General features: G+C 55.6%; 2 non-coding genes across 2 annotated transcripts; both read left to right on the top strand.

Annotated features, from left to right (window-relative positions):
• Positions 1-965: 965 nt before the first annotated feature.
• On the top strand, positions 966-1,037 carry TRNAE-UUC. Its single transcript has one exon. It is a non-coding gene; the product is annotated as a tRNA-Glu (tRNA).
• A 291-nt stretch (positions 1,038-1,328) lies between these two features.
• Positions 1,329-1,400, top strand: TRNAE-UUC. The gene has a single exon. It is a non-coding gene; the product is annotated as a tRNA-Glu (tRNA).
• Positions 1,401-8,455: the final 7,055 nt, after the last annotated feature.

Genomic DNA, 8,455 nt, shown 5'->3' with positions numbered 1-8,455 from the left:
TCTGATTGGCCCTGGCGCCCGTCCGTCAGGGATAACTTCCCACGGCCGCGTCCCCGCCCACTTCCTTTTCTTTTTGCCATTGCCATGGCAACGCTGAAAGGGCCCGGAGCACAGAAACGGGGGGGTGGGGGGGTGAAGGGAGAGTGAAGATGGGTCAGTCCCTTTGCACGGGGGTCACATCCCTTTGCACAGGGTCATGTCCCTTTTCACAGAGGCCAGAGCCCTTTGCACGGGAGTCACATCCTTTTGCACGGGGGTCATGTCCCTTCGCACAGGGATCACGTCCCTTTGCACAGGGGACAGAGCCCTTTGCTCGGGGGTCATGTCCCTTCGCACGGGGGTCACGTCCCTTCGCACGGGGGACAGGGCCCTTCGCATGGGGATCACGTCCCTTTGCACAGGGGCAAGGGCCCTTTGCTCGGGAGTCACATCCTTTCGCACGGGGGTCACGTCCCTTCGCACGGGGATCACGTCCCTTTGCACAGGGGACAGAGCCCTTTGCTCGGGGGTCACGTCCCTTCGCACGGGGGCCAGGGTCCTTTGCTCGGGGGTCACGTCCCTTCGCACGGGGGTCACGTCCCTTTGCACAGGGGACAGGGCCCTTCGCATGGGGATCACGTCCCTTTGCACAGGGGCAAGGGCCCTTTGCTCGGGGGTCACATCCCTTCGCATGGGGACCAGGGCCCTTTGCACAGAGCTGGGGCCTTTCACATGGGGGCCAGGGCCCTTCGCACGTGGGTGACGTCCCTTTGCACAGAGGCCCCGGTCCCTTAGCACGGGGGCCGGGTTGTGCCCCCTATGCGTGTCACCCTTTTCCATGGGGCTTCCTTGCAATGGGGCTGCTCCAGCCTCAGAGGGAGGATTGAGCCCTGGCTGGAGGTGCAGGCTGGAAATCCAGTGTGATGCTGACAGGGGGTGTGTGAACACATCACTTGTGCCTGTGTGCAGGGCCTTCCCCCAGCAGCTCCCATATGGTCTAGCGGTCAGGATTCCTGGTTTTCACCCAGGCGGCCCGGGTTCGACTCCCGGTATGGGAACAGGCATGAATTTTTTGTTTTTTTTCCCGCCCCCCCTTGCAGGCAGGAGCTCAGAGGCCGGCTCCGCTTCCGCTCTGGATTCACGGGGGGGTGGGGGGGAGTGATCCTCGGCCGGCAGGGTGGGGCACGGAGGCCTTGCGGGGGCGAGGGACGGGTGGAGAGGAGCCTTGAGTTGTGGGGCTGCCCCATGGTGGGGTGGGGGGGTCTCTCCCGAGCTTCCCCGCTAGGTGGCGCTACAGTGCCCCACGGCCGCTCCTCAGGCCAGCTCCAACAGAGGGAGCAGCAGCTCAGTCCCACATGGTCTAGCGGTTAGGATTCCTGGTTTTCACCCAGGCGGCCCGGGTTCGACTCCCGGTGTGGGAAAGAGAAGTTCTTTTGCTCAGAGTGGAGAAAAAAGAACCTCAGACTCCCGCCCTTCCCCTTCCAGAACCCAGGAGCCCTGGCGCCCCCTGCTCTAACCCACCAGAACCCACTCCACTCCTCGAGTCCAGGGAGAGGACCCAGGAGTCCTGGCTCCCCCCCCCCGCTCTAACCGCTAGACCCCACTCCCCTCCCACCAAGTTGTCAAGTGCTCATTTGAAAACAAACACATGCATTGATTCAGGAAGCCAAATCAGCTGCAAATCCCGACCCTAGGGCTAGGGGCTGTTGCAGCCTCAGTGATGAAACTGTTGCATACCCCTGCCCTCCCCCTGCCATCCCTGAGCCAGGCAGCGCCCCACCTTGGGGCAGGTGGGGGCTGGCACCCCCTAGAGGGGAAAGGCTCCTTGTTCTGAGCCAGCTGATGCCAAGACACTTTTTGTATCTTCCTTCTAGATTTTTCCTACTGCGAAATGTTTCGATTTATCCCTGTTGGCCAGATATTTAGCAGGAGGGTCAGTAAAGGAACCTTAATGACCCAGCCGGAACAGCGGATATAAAACCACAGGAGGCCACTGGCATGTCGGACGCATTTTAGACCCCACAGCAGCCTCGGAAAGGGAACCAGGACAACAGTCTTGTCTTCACGGCCTCTTGCAAATTACTGAACAGCTCAGCGTGGGGGCGTTTCCCCGCCCCAGAGCTGGCTGCATCTCACTACCAGGTGACCTGTCCCCATGCGATGTTATGCTCAGCTGTTCCCTAGCTGCCGTGCCCCAGAGCTGGCTGCATCTCAGCACCAGGCGAGCCCTCCTTTTTATCCACAAGCGCAGGGACAACCTGTGTTCTAACGTCTGACCTTGAGCTCCTGGGGAGTGACGGATGGGCTGGTTTGGAAGCCAAGATGCTTCGTCAGGTGCAATTAGATGCAGAGCGTGATGCTGTCCCTGCCAGCCTCCGACGGGGCTGACCTACTTAACCTCCTGAAGGCTGACGCAGAGACAGCAAGTCCTGTCCAGATTCCTGACAGGCCCTGAGCCAAGCATGCCTGGAATAACCCTGTCCCCCCACGGCCAACTTTCCACAGCTTGCCAGCCCCGTGTGCTGCCGCAGTGCGGCTGTTCCTCTGCTGCTCCACCCCAGAGGTGGCTGCATCTCAGTGCCACACGGGGATAGTGCTCCTGGTTCCAAGCTACCACCTCCTCTGGAAGGGGCATGGGGTTAGAGCAGGGGGCTGGGAGTCGTGACTCATGAGTTCTCCCCCAGCTCTGGGAGGGGAGTGGGTTGGAATGAGGGGGGCTGGGAATCAGGACTCCTGGGTTCTCTCCCGGCTCTGGGAGGAGAGCAGGATCTAGTGGGTTGGAATGGGGCTGGGGATCAGGACATCTGGGTTCTCTCCCTGGCTTGGGGAGTGGGGTCTAGTGGGTTGGAACGGGGGGCTGGGAGCCAGGACTCCTGGGTTCTCTCCTCAAATGCAGCCAGCGCAGCATCGTTACTGAGCGCTGCAGGACAGACAGGCCTGTGCTCGAGTTAACAGCCCCTGTTGGGAAGACTCCTCCCCTGACAACATGGGGCAAACGGGAGCTACCGACCCCCGGCCTCCACTCAAACACGCAGCCTGCTCCCGCTCAGTGTACACCCCAACCAGCTACCACAGGCTGACTTGATTCCGAGGCGGGGAACAAATATTTAATAAGGGGCCCGTCAGTTCAGCAGCGGGAGGTCGAAGCTAGGGAAAGTCAGCCTGGGAATAAGGCACCAGCATTTAACGGGGAGAGCCGTGAACCATCGGGACAATCGACCAAGAGTCGTGACTGATTCTCTGTCACTGGCTGCTGGGCTGTTTTTCTAAACACTCGGCCCTAGGACTGATTGGGGGGCAGTTCTCCAGCCTGTGGGATACAGGGGGGCAGACAGGATGCTCATTATGGTCCCTTCTGGCCTGAGGATCTGTGAATCTCGTAAGAGCTTTGCAAGATTGGAGAGCTTTTTAGTACCAAATTTCTGTCCCCCACGCAGGTACTGGGTTCAAGTCACCCCTTCGCCTTCTCTTTGTTCAGCCAACTAGACTGAGCTGCTGGCGTCTCTCACTCTCAGGCAGGGTTTCTGACCCGTTAATCATCCTTGTAGCTCTTCTCTGACCCCTCCCCGACTGATCAACATCCTTCCTGAATTGCGGGCACCAGAACAGGATGCAGGACCCCAGCAGCCGCCGCACCAGGGCCAAAGCCAGAGGGAATATCACCCCTGCTCTGACTCGAGGTTCCCCTCTTTACACATTGGATTTTCTTTTTTTTTTTTACTTCAAAGCAACTTTTCTTTCTGAAACGTCAGTTAATTGACCAGCAAAAACATTTAAAAAAAAAAAGAAAAAAAGCTCGGAATTGAAAGGAAACATTTCGATGCACCCACCCTGGACTGGCTTTGAGATCTTCGGCTCCTGAAAGTTTGCAGGATTCTCAGCTCTTCCTCCTGAGCCAGGATGGGGACCTTGTTAGGTTGTGCTTAGAAAACATTTCACTCTGACAAGCCCTGCGATGGACACGGTTATACCGGTATGAAGCTATCCTGTGCTGGGAACGCTCCTTTGCAGAGTAATCAACTGTTGGGAATTGGAGCCACGTCTAAAAACAGGGCTTGGGGACTTTTTTTTCGCAACGTGACCTGAGAGATTTTTCTCCAATTGTTCCCTTTGCCAAGTCTGTAGCTCCCCCATTCGGGGTGGGGAGTGTCTCAAAAGAAGTGCATTGATTGGGTCAGGATTTGCTAGCCCCTCCTCAAAATTTGCTAGCCCCTTCGGAAAATGTACTTCTGGCTTTCGGAAATTGCTAATCCAAGGCCGGACAGGACCATTAGATCAGCCCTGGCTAGTCCCAGCTGGCAAATCTCATCCAGTCTGGAGCCCAGTGACTTAGACCAAAGCATTTGAGGCCTCAGGAGACAGCAGAGAATGGGAGAGACAGTGGTACCACCTGTGACTGATGTCCCTGCAATTTATGGGAGAAATTGATTAGTTTAGATCTGCCCTGGCCAGATGAAACCAGCAGGAGATCCGAGCCCCGTGCTGCAGGGTAGGTGTCTGCCCTGGGGGGAAATTCCTTCCTGCCCCCAAACCTGGCGACCCTATGAGTCAGACCCACCAGCCACGCATCTAGACAAAGGGTTCTCTGGAGCGGTTCAGAGAGCACTGTCCCATCTCTAACTGTGGAGAATCTCTGGTGCTTCAGAGGAAGGCAATTACACAACCCAGAAGTCATCTGGGCAAGCGGGCATCGGGAGGGAGGAATATCCTTCCTGACCATGCAGCCCTGAGATTGGATTGGAGTCAATTATCTGAATGCTGAGCAGCGCGGGGGATGGACGCGTTGAGGACAACAGAGGCCAATCCCGTTCCCTCCGTGAAGGTTGGGGATGGACAGGGGTGGCCCAGATTGCCAGACTTTGCTGCCCCATGCCTCAGTTTTCCCATCTGCAAACTGGGGCTAATCCCTCCCCTGGAGGTGTGGGTGGAGCCTTTCCGGTGCCTTTCCGTCAGGAGAAGAGCTGAAAAGAGATGGGGGGGAAGGAAGGAAGGAGTGGGAATGTTAGGGCAAAAGCCCTATGCATCAGTGCAATTGCTGGGCTCTGAAGATCGGACTTGAAGTCAGGCCTGGTGCCGCTGGCCACGCAGCCGTGCACAATTCACCTGGCTGCACGGGATCGGCAGTCACCCCACAGAGGTCTTTGGAGCCCAGACTAAAGCCGTAGAACATCCGGCATCACGGGCCCTCGCTGGCCGAGCGCGCAGTGGTTGTTGAATGTAAGGGAATCTGGAAATCAGAGGCAGACACTTGGAATTGGGAGGAAAAGGGCAGTGTGGCTGGACTCAGGGAAATCGACAGCGGGCAATGGGGAATGGAAATGAACACAATTTTGTGGAAGGGCTGCCCCTGGGAGATGTAGCTTATAGATGCACAGGACACACACATTCCCAGGCAGACAGACCCGCGCTAACCCAGACGTCTCTCTCTCTGTCCAGCTGAATACCTTCTTGGAACCCTGCTCAGCTTTTTCCTGTAGCAGGGAGTTCCCCAGGCCAATGGTGATTTGCTTTTTAAAAACAGGTTTGCTCCAGTTGTCTTTGAAAGTGTGGCCTATTCGTGGAAGGGATGGGTGAGAGGAATCAAGAAAGGATCAGGAGTAATGGACGGTGACTGACGGCTTTAGCCCTGTAGCCACTGTCACACCAAGCAGCCAAAAATCCTGGCCTGACACATGCATGAGTGACTCAGGATTTGGGGTGAACAACATGAAATGTCTATAAAGGGGAATGGTTTTCAGAGAGAGATGGAAATCACGGCACTGGAAGTCATAAGACACTTTGACATATGTAGTAGCCACTTTGGGAAAATGGACTAGTCTCCTAAAAAATGAACTAGCCACTTGAAAAAAATTGACTAGCCACTTCGGCAAATGCACTAGTCACCTTTGGAAAACTGACCAGCCATTTTCAAAACCTGACAAGCGCCACTGTTTGAAAATGTACTGGTCATTGAAAAAGTTAACTAGCCACTTTTGAAAATGTATTAGCCATTTAAAATTGAAAATGTACTCAACTCTTGAAAAATATTTTAGGCACTTTTGAAAGTGCATTAGTCACTTTTGAGAATTGACAAGTCATTTAAAAAAAAGATTACTAGCCACTTTTGAAAACTCTCTTGTCATTTAAAATATCTACTAAGTCATTTTTGAAAATGTACTAGCCACCCTTGAAAACCTGACCAGCCATTTTCAAAACCTGACTAGCACCACATTTCAAAATTTACTATTCCTTTAAAAAAAATACTATCCACTCTTGAAAATGTGCTAGACGTGTTAAAATAGCCACTAATCATTTTTGAAAATATAATATTCTATTGAAAAATATGCTAGCCGCTTTTGAAAATGCACTAATAATTTCTACGACATTGCTAGCAACTTTTGGGGAAAAATACTAGCTACTTCTGAAATATTTGCTAGTCAATTTTGTACACGTACTAACCACTTTTGAAACTTTAGGCTATGGTGGCTATACACTCTCCAGGGTAGGAGACTGGGCTTGTTTGGCTTCAAGATTTACAAAAGCATCTAGCGATTTTTGAGGGCCTGGATCATTGTCGTTGCCCACTGTGTAATGCCTTAAAGAGGGCCTGGTTTTCAGAAAGCCCCTAAAATCAGGACCATAGAAGGTGCTTGACGTCACTAGCCACTTTTGAAAAAAATTACTAGCCACTTTTGGAAACTTACTCGCCATTTTTAAAAACTGGTGCCCTCTCACAGCCTGGTATCCCCTCCTCCCCCACCACCCTGGATCAGAGCCATGAGCTCATCTAGCCCGGTATCCCATCTCCGAGCTCTGCAGTGAGGGGATCACTTGCTGCAGTGGGAGTGCTCCAGCACAGCCCTCCCCAAAGCCCTGGGTGTTTCCCCGCCCTGGTTATCTATTGTGATGCGGGATGTGTATAAAGGTGGCACCAGGGGCGCCAACCTGATGCCAGCTACAGCAACGGGACAGCAATGAACAGATGCCCGCTCTGGCCAGCCCGCAGAGCACGGCCATATGGTCCGGGGGCCGCGGCATCGCTGGCTCTGGGACTCAGCTAGGAAGGGAAAGATCTCTAGAGACTGATGAGAAGGGCCAGGAGAGCAGGTTCTGGGAGACAGCCCAGGACTCCTGGGTTCATTCCCTGCTCTGTTACGGACTCTATAGGGTGAGTCATTGCACTGCAATAGCACCTATAGGCCACGTCTGAGATCAGTGCCCCATCGTGCAAGGCGTTGCCCAGACCGACTGAGATCAGGGACCCACATCGTGCCAGGCGCTTCCCAGATCCCGACCGAGATCAGGGCCTCATCGTGCCAGGCACTGCCCAGATCTCAACCGAGATTGGGACCCCGTTGTGCCAGACGCTTCCCAGACCCTGACCGAGATCAGGGTTCCACGTCGTGCCAGACGCTTCCCAGACCCTGACCGAGATCAGGGTCCCCCGTCGTGCCAGACGCTTCCCAGACCTTGACCGAGATCAGGGTCCCCCATCGTGTCAGACGCTTCCCAGACCCTGACCAAGATCAGGGTCCCCCGTCGTGCCAGACGCTTCCCAGACCCTGACCGAGATCAGGGTCCCCCGTCGTGCCAGATGTTTCCCAGACCCTGACCGAGATCAGGGTCCCCCGTCGTGTCAGACGCTTCCCAGACCCTGACCGAGATCAGGATCCCCCGTCGTGCCAGACGCTTCCCAGACCCTGACCGAGATCAGGGTTCCACGTCGTGCCAGACGCTTCCCAGACCCTGACCGAGATCAGGGTTCCACGTCGTGCCAGACGCTTCCCAGACCCTGACCGAGATCAGGGTCCCCCGTCGTGCCAGACGCTTCCCAGACCTTGACCGAGATCAGGGTCCCCCATCGTGTCAGACGCTTCCCAGACCCTGACCAAGATCAGGGTCCCCCGTCGTGCCAGATGCTTCCCAGACCCTGACCGAGATCAGGGTCCCCCGTCGTGTCAGACGCTTCCCAGACCCTGACCGAGATCAGGATCCCCCGTCGTGCTAGACGCTTCCCAGACCCTTACCAAGATCGGGGCCCTGTCGTGCCAGGTGCTGCCCAGACCCTGACCAAAATCAGGGTCCCATCGTGCTGGGCGCTGCCCAGACCCCTACCGAGATTGGGGCCCCGTCGCGCCGGGCGCTGTACAGACAGATGGATGTGTGTGGAGACGGATGGAAGGAGGAAGGGGTGTGTTTGGGGATGGGGGGTTGGATGGATGGAGGATGTTTGGGGATAGACGAGTGAGTCAGTGTGGGGGTGGATGGATGGAAGGAGGAAGGGGTGTATGATAGAGGGATGGAAGGAGGGAAGGTGGGTGTCTGGGGATGGAGAGGTGTAGGACGGAGGGATGGCTGGAGAGGTGTGTGGGGATGGATGGGTGGATTGGGTGGGTGGGTGGATGGATGGATGGGGATGGAGAGGTGGACAGATGTTTGGTGATGGGTGTACGATGGATGAATCGAGAGACGGGTGGATGGATGGAGGGGTGTGCAG

Source organism: Chelonia mydas, chromosome 23, assembly GCF_015237465.2.
Source record: "Chelonia mydas isolate rCheMyd1 chromosome 23, rCheMyd1.pri.v2, whole genome shotgun sequence".
Taxonomy (NCBI): Eukaryota; Metazoa; Chordata; order Testudines; family Cheloniidae; genus Chelonia; species Chelonia mydas.
The sequence above is the reverse complement of the archived record's forward strand: the minus strand, read 5'-3'. Positions and strand labels throughout refer to the sequence as shown.